This window comes from Fukomys damarensis, unplaced genomic scaffold (genome assembly GCF_012274545.1).
Source record: "Fukomys damarensis isolate Sample0158 unplaced genomic scaffold, DMR_v1.0_HiC HiC_scaffold_25, whole genome shotgun sequence".
In the NCBI taxonomy this organism is placed as follows: Eukaryota; Metazoa; Chordata; class Mammalia; order Rodentia; family Bathyergidae; genus Fukomys; species Fukomys damarensis.
In genome coordinates, this window is record NW_022900937.1 from 15,120,818 (window position 1) to 15,133,415 (window position 12,598).

The 12,598-nt window shown below is 45.5% G+C and overlaps 1 protein-coding gene and 1 long non-coding RNA gene across 4 annotated transcripts in view; one reads left to right on the plus strand and one right to left on the minus strand.

The window, feature by feature from the left end:
- Positions 1 to 12,598, plus strand: part of Lactb (lactamase beta) — a 56,279-nt gene that overhangs the window by 1,095 nt on the left and 42,586 nt on the right. The window lies entirely within an intron of this gene.
- The window catches only part of LOC104874202, a 35,363-nt gene continuing 25,910 nt past the window's right edge, over positions 3,146 to 12,598 (minus strand). For all 3 annotated transcript variants that reach the window (XR_783679.3, XR_783680.2, XR_783681.2), the window contains 5 exons: positions 6,513 to 6,647; positions 6,107 to 6,217; positions 5,834 to 6,010; positions 4,923 to 5,072; positions 3,146 to 3,304 (listed from right to left, as the gene is read on the minus strand). This is a non-coding gene — a long non-coding RNA (uncharacterized LOC104874202). The remainder of the gene's footprint in view (positions 3,305 to 4,922; positions 5,073 to 5,833; positions 6,011 to 6,106; positions 6,218 to 6,512; positions 6,648 to 12,598) is intronic.

Consider the following 12,598-nt stretch of genomic DNA (forward strand, 5'->3'; position numbering starts at 1 on the left):
CCTTTTTTTTTTTTTTTTTTTTTTGACATGGTCTCACTAAGTTGCCCAGACTGGATTCGAACTTGGCATCCTCCTGCTTCAGCCTCCCAGGGTACTGTGATTTAAGGTGTGCACTACTGCTCCTGGCTGTGTTATTTAAGCTTCACATCAGTACTCATTTTACTAACAGGCTCAGGGATACCCAGTCAACCTACTCAGAGTCCCATCACTTGCAAGTCGTGTTTCAGGCTTCGCGTTCTGGTCTGTGTGATTCCCATTGCCCTGTTTGGATTCTGCCACTTATTGCCAACATTTTATAGCAGAAGAAAATCAACTCGGTATAGGTGAAAACAGCTGAAGCAGCAGGTACATTTGGGAGAGGAGGCTGAATAGATGTATGCAGCACATACCGTTCAGCATAAGTGGCTTGACATCAACTCTGGGTTCCAGAGATCAGATGAGGTCAATGAATTATGCAGCATCATGCCATTTAAAGGAATGAGTGCTTGGTATTCCAAGCATAGAGAACAGTCCTGTCCCTGTGTGGCCCACACCTTGGGTCTGACCCAGTGTGATAACCTCCAAGCAGGCCGCCCTGTGAGGTCAGGGTGAGATTAGGTCTCCGAATGTAAGGGCACTGGAAGCTGTTGGGGTCCCCATTCAGAGACTCAAAGTGTAAGAGGAAGAATTCAAGGTGCACATTCTGAATTCCATTGGTGAAACTCAGCAGGCCTGATTTTAGCATGGGAAGCTGATGGATCAGTTGCCCTGCTCAGAGTAAAATGGGGTGGAATTCCAGAGAAAAGGGTACAGGGAAGAGAATATAGCACCTTCAGAAAATATGAAATAATGAGCTTTCTGTAGCCTCGTTAAGAATTTGCGTGTACATTCTGATTTGCATGTGTGTGTTTTAGTAGGAATTAAACACAGCATCTCATCCATCCTCAGCAAGCCTAAACCTTTTTTTAAAATTTTGAAACAAGAGTCTCACTAAGTTACCCAGACCAGCCTTGGATTTGTGATCCTCCTGCCTCAGCCTCTTAAGTAGCTAGAATTACCTTTTGAGGCTGGTATTAAAGAGAGCAGAGCTCCTATCACTGCTCCTAGAGACATTGTTCACAGAAACAAAATCAACCTTTTGTGCATGCTGGTATGTATCCTTCAGAGTTTAGTACATTGGACCTGATTTTATTTTCTTGAGAAAAATACATCTTTTTTACTTGAACAGATATTTGAGTTGAGTGTGTGTTAACCATTTTTTCAACTCATCAGCACTATTTATAGATGTAATTTTTTTATAGATGTAATTTTTAAAAAAACCTACATCAGATGTACTACAGGGGAAAAATATGATTTCTCCAATCAAAACAAAAAACTTTAGTGTGTCCAGGGAGCCATCATTTCCAGAATTGGAGACAGAGGTTTGGAACAAAATTAGAAATGTCAGGCAGTACAAGACATATTCCCTCCATTATGTATACTTTTTGACATTGAGCCTTTTCAGAGCTACATTCCTCCAACAGCTGTCATTAATTTTGTGGATCACACAGTGAATGAAGCTATATTGAGGGTGGCTAATAGGAATGTAACTTTGCCAAATTTTTGACAAATGGGTATCAACCCGGAGGATAAGGCTGGTTGTAGTTGCCTGTGAGAGTTTTATTTCCATTTGTTGCCAAGGCTGGAGAGAACAGTGGAGTCAGGGTGAGGAGCCTGCCAAAGCCATGTGTGTCCCCTCTCCCCACGTTTAAATGCTCATCCAGCGAAACACTGCCTCTTCGCATCACCAGGGTCAGCGGGAAAGGGGGCCTAGATGGATGAGGTGGCTCGCTTGTCCAAGGTGACATATCCTCCATTCCTTTCTTCTGGGTCCTTGGGCCTCTTTCCCTCCCAATTTCGGCCCTTGGGAAAATTGAAAGTAACTCTTTTGAAATGAAAATCGCCGGTGGTGTAGTCCCAAAGGCATTCATTCCTGGCCAGGATACGCCACACAGAAAAGCATTGCTGGTTGGACAAGTGGCCCAGAAACAAGCACCAGTTAACAGTTCCAAACTTATGAATCGGTGGAGAAGCATTGTATCAGTGAATGGCACAGGAGTTAAAGAATGTTCCAAAAGTGACGGATTGAAATTGCGTTTGTCAGTAAAACACGGACCCTTGAAAATGAGTTTCTTACTCTGCTGCCAAGCTGCATTTGGATTTGCTGTTCAGCCCAAGTGACCAGAACATAGAATGCTGCGTGTAGGTGCCTTGCATGCCAAGGAAGGCACTTCAGCCCATATTCCTTCTAGGGGAGCTGTAAGGCAGGGTCCTGCGAAATCACTTATCTCCAGAGGGGCCATGTCCCAGGGGTTGTCTGGGCACAGGTGGGCCAGAGGAGTAAAAAGGTGTATCCTGCTGGTTGCTATGTGGAGCCAGGGTGAGACCCGGTCTGTTTCCCTTCCTGGACTCCTGCCTTTCCAGTGGAACATTTTTTTTTTTTTTTTTGGTCACATAAATGGACCACTAGACTCCCACATGCTTGCACTGGAATCATGTAACCCTTTGGTGACCCAGTGAGCTAGGTTGTGATGGGCTGATCACATACTCGTGTCCCACCCAAGTTCACTTCTCTGTGAAGACCACAGTGCCCAATAAAACACTTGCCAAGGAATTCGAATCATGCTGTGGCTCAGGACATCGCTATCTGAAGTGAGCTCCATCACTGTGCCTGAAAGGATGGAGCGTTGTTGCTAAAAGTCCAGCGATCCTTATAGAAATGGGAACCAGTGCCCAAGCAGCAGGAAGGAGTTGTTCTGTTTTGTTTTTGTGTGGGGATCGAACTCCGGATCTAAATCCTGGGACCAGGAGTTTTGTTTTTAAAGAGTCACTGGCTCCACAGGGAATGCTAGCTGCTAGCAGATCAGCCCACCAGGAGTCCCAGGCAGCACAGAAGTGATTAATGGCTGGTTTATTCAGCTTGAAGACCTGTGCCAGGATTGTTTTCCAGCTACTGGCGCCCTGATGCTCCTTTCCAGAACAGCCCAGGGCTGACTCCTGAGCCCCTCCCTAAGAAATGTAGAAGGAATAAAGGCAGAGTAAGTCGTCTGGGAATGGGGTCACAGTGAATGTAAAGGAAACAGGCCTCCGCCGATTGTTGCTGGTCTCTAATCCTGGTGAACTCACCTGCGCCATCACTGGCCTCCTCCTCGGAAAAAAACTATGGAATGACTCCCTTCTCTCCTGGCTGTCATTCTTCCCACCTACGGCGTTTCTGTTACTCCAGTCATCTCTTACTCTGCTCATTCTCAGATGCGGAAAGGGCTTCCATATTACTTCCTGTTACCTAGAGAATGTGTGGAAACCAGGCCTTAAGGGCTAAGAATTAAATTCCATTTCCATTTAAAAATGATTTACGTTACCGAAGAGACCACAGATTGGGGGTTGGGGATCAGTACAGAAAAAGTACAACACGGACTTTATGCACTCAAGGAATCTATGATCTAGAGAAAGCAACTGAATATACGCGTACAAGAAGAGTAGTGTGTGTGATCACATGGCAAAGTGGGAGTGGACGACACCGGTGTACACAGAGGACAGACGTGCCCACTTCTGTCCACCTAGAGCCATGGGAGAGACTCCCTGAGGCGAGCCGTGCAGGGCATCTTCTCACAGGTGCTACAGCCACAGGCAGGTCATGACTCACCTTTGCCTCTGAGATCATAGAAAACAGCTTTGCCTTTTTTTTCCCCCCCTGGTTTGCTGTTGTAGCTTCCTTCGGCCAGACTCTCATTTTAAAACTCCTCCTTACCAACCATTCCTTCCCTTACAACATTTGATTTTTTAAAAATTGTTGGTCTCTACATAACCTTCACGTTGGTGCTAGAACACCTCTTAATCTTTAGAGGACAAAGGCGAACATAAACAAGTAGTTAAAGACTAGTGGTGGCGAACTTTTTAGACGGAGGCACTCATGGCATAGGGTTCACCCCCCACTGATACAGACTCTTAAGAGTCTACAAAATCAGCTGCTTATTCTACCAGTGAATTCTGAAAGTAGCTTTGGGTTTCTGAAAATGCAAATTGATGAGAAGTTTCTCTTCACATCCATTCCTTCCTTGAGAACACTCCCCAGGGCTGTTTCTTGGAGTAAAGAAGGCAGTGAAAGCTGGGTATAATGGTGCTCACCTCTAATTCCAGCTGCTTAGGAGGTTGAGGCAAGATAACCTTAAGTTTGAGGCTAGCCTGAGACACTTAGCAAGGTCCTGTCTCAGTGATCAAATGAGTGACTGAAGAGTGACATTGAGCTGATCCTTTGGGTTGCCTGACTAGAGGCCTCAGCCAAGTTCAGAGCTGCTCTAACAGGTTAGGATCCCTGTGTATCTCCACACAACCCATTTCCAGCCTTTCAAGGAAGAGGCAAAGTAGGGCAATGTGCGTGTTTGAGAGAGAATAGGGATTCACCGCCGTGTTTGCAGGAACTACTACAGTGGGATGGAAACGCTCCCTTGTTTTTCTACTTTTACTCCCACTGAAGAAAGGAAAAGTATTGCTGATCACTGTGGATGATTAAATTTGGATGGAGAAGACTCCATCCTGAAGAATTAATTCCAGTTTGTATAACAGGAATGGATATGTGTTGTATATTGAAAAGGATATTTAAATATCATGCAACAATTTGCAAGTTCAAATGTAAAGCTGTTTGCTTCCTTTGGATCCAAGGTTACAGGGTAAATAAGCCAAAATGTACACCTAAGGTAAAAGCTACTATATAATTCCATATATTTTGGGTTTTGTTATAAAAACAATAGAAAAAAATCTATAAATGATGACAAGTCACCCATAACCTCACTGTCATTTTAAAAAATGAAATAGAAACTTGTTTTCCATGTGTTTTGCCTGTGTGTATATAAGGCTTTTTATTCAAAGCTTCATTTTTTACTCAGAAGTTTTTACATACTCACCTTCTTATGGCTCCCTGGTCTTTGTGATGTCACCATATTATAGTCCTTCTAGTTCATGTACCATAATTGTTCTTATTTAGGTTGTTTCTAAATTTTTGCTCTTATGACTTGGTCTGATTTGACAGTCTTTATAGTGTGGATATTTTCTGACTGTGGGAAATGAAAACATACTTTTTTAAATAAGTATTTCTCTTAAGTGCAGGCGTAACCTAAATATAGAAATAAACTTTCTCAACTAGGCAGTGATTCCTGCTCCAGCCTGGACTTTTTTGTTTTGTTTTGTTTTGTTTTTTTCCATGCTTTAAGTTCTTAAAAAAGAAACAAAACAAAATAATTTTCCCAGAATGGTTGGGATAGAAGCTGTCAAGAAGTCTAGCCCCCATGTTATCTCTGTTTCCCTCTTCCACTTTACCCACCCACTCCCAACAAAAACTCAGGAAGTCAGGCCAGGGATTTAGCTCAGTGGTGCCTCACAAGCACAAGGACCTGAGTTTGATCCTCAGTACCAAAACAAAACAAAAGAAAAAAACCCTCAGGAAGTCAAACTTTAAGGGCCGGGATTTAGCTCAGTGGCGCCACACCTGCCTCATAAGCATAAGATCCTGAGTTCAATCCCTGGTACTGGGAAAAAACAAACTTTAGGCCTGTGTTCACCACAGCCACCCACTTTTTCCTGTGGCCCTTTCTCAGACCCATCATTGATAAAAGTGAGTGGCAGCTGTGTGGGCTTAGGGTATTGGCCCAGGGCCCCAGTTTTGTGAGGACTCTTAGTTACAAGGTAAGGAGCTGTAATAGGGAGAAAGTAGCCCTAAAGGAAAGTTAAACTGTAACACTAAGGAGGCATCCGAGAGAGAGGGTCAAATCCAGGCTTTGAAATAAGACCAGAACACGAAGCCCCCTCTGCCACTTACTGGTTGTGTGGCTAGATAAACTCCTTAACTTCTATGATTGTTTCTCCATCTTCAGAATGAGTCTTGTAATAACATCGACATTGTAAAATTCAGAACATGATTCAGTGAAAACGTATGGTAAGTTCTGAGTGCGGTGCCGGCAATCAAGGATGGACAATTTCCGTGGCTGTGTCAATACTGAAACACACCGAGGCTTGTGTCCCTCAGTCTACCCTTAAAGTCGCCCTCCCCATGCTACAAAGAAAAGCTTTCCCTCGCCTCTTCCCTACTCACCAGTGAGGCTTCCATACTGTGCTGTCTTTTCTCTTTCAAGGCTGTCAGATGGTTCTTTCCTCAGAATGGGTCACAGAGCAGGGACCACTTAGCGCGATAGCCCAGCTGGATCTTCCCCCCAAACCACAAGGAAGCAAGATTCATCACCCTTCAGGACTAAAATCTGGCATGGGGGGGGGGTGAGAACAGCGCCCTCTGGCAGGAAGAGGAAGGCCCTGAGTAGACCCCCCACTGACATGATGTTGACCCTGTAGGGAGCTGCAGGCCCCAGGGGCATCCACAGGAGAGTGTCTCCCCCAGGGCCCGATGGGGCTTTGGCTACAGGTTAGGCTTCCTGCCTACTTTTCAGTGGCACCATGGAAACCCAGCTCATTGCTTGTTAACCTCGCAGTCAAAGGGAGGTTACCTAGGCCACCTGAAAGTTGACTTCAGACAACAGCATCCTGATCCTGCTCCAGGAACATCCTCATTGCCTCAGGCTCCAGGGTTCAGGCTTCATGGTTCCCTGGTTTAGACTAGTAGCCCCCTCTGTATCTTTAACCTTTAAGCAAGGGAGTTGAGAGAAAGAAAGCAGGCTATTGTCAGTAGGAACAGGTCACAAATGTACCAGGGGAGGCAGGAGCTCATGGCTCTGAGTTAGCTGCTTTGCCTAGAGAGCATTTCTGGTACTCGACAGGCTGCAGGGACCCAGCCAGCACCAGGAATCAAGCCAAGCATCTGCTGTGTGCTCTTAGGTCTGGCTGGCCAGGATATCTGATACCAGGGAACGTCTTTCCTTTCACACACTATTGTCCTGGGGCTTCAGTTACATTCTTGACTGAGAGCCCAGGAACAGGGATAGTGGGCACTCCAGAAATCCTCAAGGTAGTGACAATGTGAGCTTGCAGCTAATGATGGCGCAGGCCCCTGGTTTTCAGCTCGAGTGGTCACTGCCACCTCCAGAGAGTGGAAGGAGCGTCCCTTGGCCTCAGATCTGGCATTAAGGAAGGGGGCGGGGGGCCAATTCCCCATTTGTACTGAGCATACCAGCAAAAGCAGGGCACCCAGAAGAATGAGTAGTACAAAATTTAATATAAGTTAATGTTTAACTTATATTTTATGTTTCAGAAAGTAGCGTTGACAGTCATCATTAGAAACATAGGGATTTCTATAAATTTACCTTGATTTTATAGTTTAGTGATTTTTGGAGTATGTGTGTGTATGTACACGCATGTGTGTGTTGGCTAGGATTTTAATTTTTATTAGTATGTGTAGCACATAATGTTTACATTCCTCATATGGAACTTGCACGTGTACATAGACTTTTTTTTTGAGACAGGGTGTAGCTATGCACTTCAGGCTCTGTAGCCCAGGCTGGCATCAAAGTCACGGCAAATCGCCTGCTTCTGCCTTTCAAGGGCTGGGATTACAGGTTTGTACCATCACACCCTGCCCATAACACATTTTAATTCCTTTTTTCATGCCCTTTCCCTCCCCTTCCTGTCTCTTGATCCCCTTTCCCTTTTAGAAAGATGTCTCCCTACTTCCTATTATATTTTTATTTATTTATTTTTTGGTACCGGGGATCGAACTCGGGTCCTTGGACTTGCAAGGCAGGTGGCGGAACCACTGGACTAAATCCCCGGTCCTTTCCTATTATCTTTTATTTTGCTCTTTATTTATAATTTAGGTTTCTCATATGAGAAACTATACAATATTTAAACTTGTGTGTCTGACTTTTCTTGAAACTGTGGTCTAAAGATGCAACTATTTTCCTACAAATTACTCAAGTTTTTCTTTATGGCAGAGTTGTACTGTGTTGTGTTATAAACACCACATTTCCTTTCTCCATTCATTTGCTGGTGGACATACAGGTTACTTCCAATATTTAGCTATTAGGAATTGTGGTTTCTTGGGGTTTTTTTCTGTTGTTGTTTTTTTGTGGGGTTTTTTTTTTGGTACCAGGGATCGGGCCTTTGTACTTACAAGGCAGGCAGCGGAACCACTGAGCTAAATCCCCAGCCCCTGAAATTGTGTTTTTGAAGCGAGGTTTTACCTTGTAGCTCAGGACAACCTTGAACTTGGCTGTGTAGCTCTGAGGCCCCAAACTCATGATCTTCCTGCCTCAGCCTTCCAAATGCTAGGATTGCAGTCATGTGCTACCATGCCTGGCTAGTTAGTGATGTTTTACCCTGAGTCTCAAATGCCTTTAGTGCTACAGGTGTCTTAAGTTGACCATAACATCCCATCGGTGCCTGGCACCACCACAAAGAACTGGGTCCCTCCACGGCTTCTCTGGACTCCTGAGAGCCCAGCTCACCTCTCCCCAGTACATGTCCACACACAAGCGCAGGATCTGAGGCCTTCGCTGCCGCCACTAACCATCAGCGGGACCCACCAGCCACCTTTGTGTGGTGAGGGAATCTGGGGGCCAGCCTCGGGCCTCCCTGAGCTTCGCCAAGTCAGGATAGCCCCTGGACATTGTGCCAGTGCAGCTGTGGGAAAGGGCAGAGCTGAGTCCCCCGAAAAAAAATTTATACCAAGGATGGAACTTGGGCCCTTGTGCTTTCGAGGCAGACACCAGAACCACTGAGCTAAATCCCCAAATTTCTGTGAGTGCAGAACAGGTCCAAACTCAGGTTCTGGCCAGGATGGGCTGGGCTGGGCCAGCTGAAGTTCTGCCTTTCTCACCAGCTCTAGGCAGTGCCATGGAAGTTCGTGGGCTCTGCGACGTGACTTAGTGTGGAGTGTGGTGGTTCTCAGATGCTGTAGGTGTCACAGCTATTGGCAAGAAACGGAAACCACCTACCCTACTCAGGATCCTTTGGCCCTGAGGGGAGCCCCGATTCCTAGGCGCTGGGCCCTGCCACTGCTCAGCTCTGGGACAGAGGGTTCCTGGGAGGAGTGCTACAAGACAGTGGCCAATGAGAAAGAGGTGCTTCCCAGTTCCTCGTCAGGAAACCACAGCCTTTTAGGAATTTAAGGAACCAAAACCCACAGATGCCCACTCCAGGGAGACTCCAGGGGAGTGGGCAGCGAGCAGGACTCTGGAAGCCCCGGTGAGCCTGAGATTGTCCCTCATCTCTGCTCCATCTCTTTCTCTGGCTGCATAGCTTGGGGGTGGGGCGTAAAGACAAAGGGGCCCCAGTGAGATTGGGGCCCCAGTCTTTCCAGGACCACAGCCATTCTTAGGGGGAGCTAATGCACAGGTCAAAAGTGGGGTGCTAGGCACAAAGTTTAACGAAGTGATCACTTAAGCCAGGAAAGCAGTTGGTCATGAATAAATACAGCCCTAAATCATCCATGTTAGGCATCTCATTCACTTTGCACTACGCCCAGCCCTGCTAAGTCAGATTGTGGCCACACTTTGGTCACCCCCCTTATTCTATCTGGGATAGTCACCTGGATTCTCCGTGCTTCCATTTGTTCCTTAAGAAAATAAGGGCAAGGGAAGAAAGTTACCACAAACATCCATACAGTCATTTGTACTGGGATGTACAGCACCTAATCTGGGTATGGTATGTAGTAAGTGCTCGATTAATGAATGAATCCCAGATCTGCTACAGTTTGGTTCTTAAGTGTCCCCAAGGGCCCATATGTTTAAGTTTGGTCCTCAGTGTGGCACTTTCTGGAAGGTGGGGAAGCTTTTAAGATACAAGTCCTGGAGGGAGATCTGTAGGGCATTGGGGGCATGGCCTCAGGGGACAGTGGGACACTGGCTGCTTCCTGTGTCTCTTTTTCTGCCTGTGAGGTTTTCTGTTCCACAAGCTTCCACCATGATCTGATGCCTCTTCCCAAGCTCAAAAGCACCAGGACCAGCTATGGGACTGGATTCTCCAAACCTGTGAGCCAAAATGAACTTTTTCTATTTATGATGCAGTTACATTAAGCCAAACGTAAGTCCTGGTAGAAAAGAGTTACAGTAACAGTAACAGAAAGCTGACCATCATAAAACCTTTTGTTATTTGATAGCACTTGCTCCCAGAAGAGGGCCAAAGCTGTTTTTCATCTTTATATTTAGTGTATCCCTGAAACCAACATAGGTCAGCAGAAAGCTGTTGAATTTGATATAGTTGCAGCTCACCTTGCCTGACAGTAAAGTTAGTACAGTGCACCCTTGACTTACAAACTTGATTGGTTCCCGAAGGCTGGTTATAACTAAAGTTGGTTGTAACTCAGTACAGCTGAGATCTGGATGTTTACCTGGATATACACTATAGATAACAAGAGGCAGGGTTGGGAATTTAGCTCAGGGGTGTCACCACCTGCCTCGCAAGCGCAAGGTCATGAGTTCGATCCCTGTACCCCAAAAAAAGATAATGAAAGGTAGATGGTAGATGAATCTTCTTTAACCTAATTAACCCAAGTTGTTCATATGTCTGGCCAGTTGTAACCTGAGGGGCCGCTGTAGTTGATTACAAGGTGTTAAATAAGGAACCTTCTTCAAAATATTTTTGTTACTCTTCTTGAAATCCCTCTGTTAATAATTTTTTTTCCTTTCACCATCTCCCTTACCCATGTGTCTTATTTTAAAGCTCCCATGCCTTTGGAGAAAGGTTATACTAACGAAAACCAAAGTTTTACCTCCTTTGCATTTTTTTCCCTGGAAACCCTGTAAACCAGGGCTTGGCGAACTGTGTCCTAGGGACCAAATTCATCAAACCACCTGCTTTTATGCAACCTCAGAACAAAGAATGGTTTTTACATTTTTAAACAGTAAAAGAAATCTCAAAATAAGAATAGTTGTTCATTATATATAAAAATTATATGAGCTTGAAATTTTAATGTTTATAAATAAGGTTTTCCTGGAGCCCGGCTATATCTGACCATTCCCTCATTTTGTGTCTGTGGCTGCTTTAGTGCTATGACAACAGAAATGAGTGGTTTTGACAGGGACATCAGGGCTTACACAGTCTGACATATTACAGTCTCTCCTTTACAGAAGTTTATTGCTGTTACAGGGAAAGCCATTTGTGTGCTTAGATTTACCCCGTCACATTGGGAACTGGTTTTGGGGGGGGCGTGGTTGTAGTGGTTGTACTGGGGATCGAACTCAGGACCTTGCGCTTGCAAGGCAGGTGGACACCACTGAGATAAATCCCTGCCCCACATGTTGAGTACTTTTTACAGAAATCACTAGATATGATCTTTTTAGTGGAAAAGTGACACTTACTTTAAGAGATATATGGATTCCCAGAAAGTTCTGTGTAAACAGAAAGCTCATCAATAAAGTAAATACTTTCTATTGCCTTCCTGAGGTTTGGGGGATAGGTTGGTTGGGATGAAAGCCAGTGTCACCCCAGGGACCACTCCTCTCCATCTTGTTTTCACTGCTTATAATTCTTGCATCTGAGGGCCACCGGTGCTGCTGTACCCCACGCTTAATCTCTTGAGTCTCAGCTCTGTGGAAGCAGACTGTTTGAATTATGATCCAAGCAAGAGAGAGATTTTCCCCAGGGGGAGGGAAGGAAGCAATTTACTTGGGTCATCCCAACAGGGTTCCTGGGAAATCATCTGTCTGCCTGTGAATGGTTTCCATCCCACAAGGAGCAGGGGGAGGGGCAGGCAAGGGCGGGATTCCACGAGTGGTTTCTGTCCTCTTCTCCCCACCCCTCCCCTGAGTTTATTGGTAAATGCATGGTTGTCATTTTAGCCCCCCAGGTCCCCCAAACTGAGGAGTTGCCAGCACAAGATTTTCAAGTTAAGACGTCACCTCTCAGTCTGGAAAGCTGATGAAGTCTAATCCAGTGTGATTTCCCCTGGCTCTTTGGAGCTTTAGGTTTGCCTGGATTTGCCAGAGGGATTTCACTAGTCTCACCGGTATGAGGCTTGAAACTGTTTTCTTTCTTACCTTAAATTGTCACAGCAGGAGATGTATAAGAATTGCCAGGTCCCGAGCAGCCTGTGAGCCTTCTAGCTGTGTTGTGAGTGTGAGGAGCAATTTAAGAGTCATCCAGCCACCTTCCGCCTTTGAGATGAGAATTGGCTTAGAGCCACAGACGGTTACTCTTCCTGCCCCTCCTCCTCGGTAGTGAAGATTTGTCTCTCTGTTTCCATACTGTGATAGAGTGTGTGTCATGAAATACCTTAGACCAAGAATCCCCAATCTTTTCCTCATGTGAAGAAACTTCAAACTTGCCCAGAGGCATAAATTCAAAGATGTTAGAATTGAAAGGGAGACCTAATTTTACAGATGTGAAACAGCAGAGGAGGTTGTTGAAGCCAGATTGTTCAAGATCCCCGGCTAAGGGGCAGCACCATTTACAATATGCTCTAGGGATGCTGACGTCATGTCCAAAGCATTTCCCATGAGGCCACACTGCCTTCTTTCCCACGGCTGGTGGAGGCAGTGAGGTTATGAGTACAATTAAGAAAGATAACTGAAGGGTGGGAATCACACCACTAAGAAGAGAGAGGAGGGCCGGGGATTTAGCCCAGTGTTTGTGCTGCCTACCTTGCAAGGGCAAGGAACCGAGTTTGATCTGCAGCACCAAAAGAAAAAAAAAAAAAAAA